This window comes from Myotis davidii, unplaced genomic scaffold, assembly GCF_000327345.1.
Source record: "Myotis davidii unplaced genomic scaffold, ASM32734v1 C61571844, whole genome shotgun sequence".
NCBI classification, from domain to species: Eukaryota; Metazoa; Chordata; class Mammalia; order Chiroptera; family Vespertilionidae; genus Myotis; species Myotis davidii.
Window position 1 is genome coordinate 1 of NW_006322263.1, and position 275 is coordinate 275.

A 275-nucleotide genomic window follows, 5' to 3' on the forward strand; every position below is an offset into this window, starting at 1 on the left:
CCGGAGTGGCCGCTAGAGCCGAGGGCGGTGCCGAACAGCAGCACGTACTCGGACAGCGAGGCGTGCAGAAGGCACATGGCGCCCATCCAGCCGCCCGCGTTCACGAACACCCACTGCAGTTCCTCGTCCGGCAGCACGTGGCCTGGGTGCAGCCGCCGCAGCTCCACGATGAGCCGAGAGAAGGCCAGCTCGTGGTCCAAGCCTGGCGGGGGAAGAAGAGTCGCACGGTTAGAGCCAGCACCGGTGCCGAGCTAGGAAACGAAGCCCCCGGGGCC

The 275-nt window shown here is 68.7% G+C and overlaps 1 pseudogene; it reads right to left on the minus strand.

Moving 5' to 3' along the window:
- Positions 1-5: 5 nt before the first annotated feature.
- Positions 6-248, minus strand: LOC102759638 (annotated as a pseudogene).
- Positions 249-275: the final 27 nt, after the last annotated feature.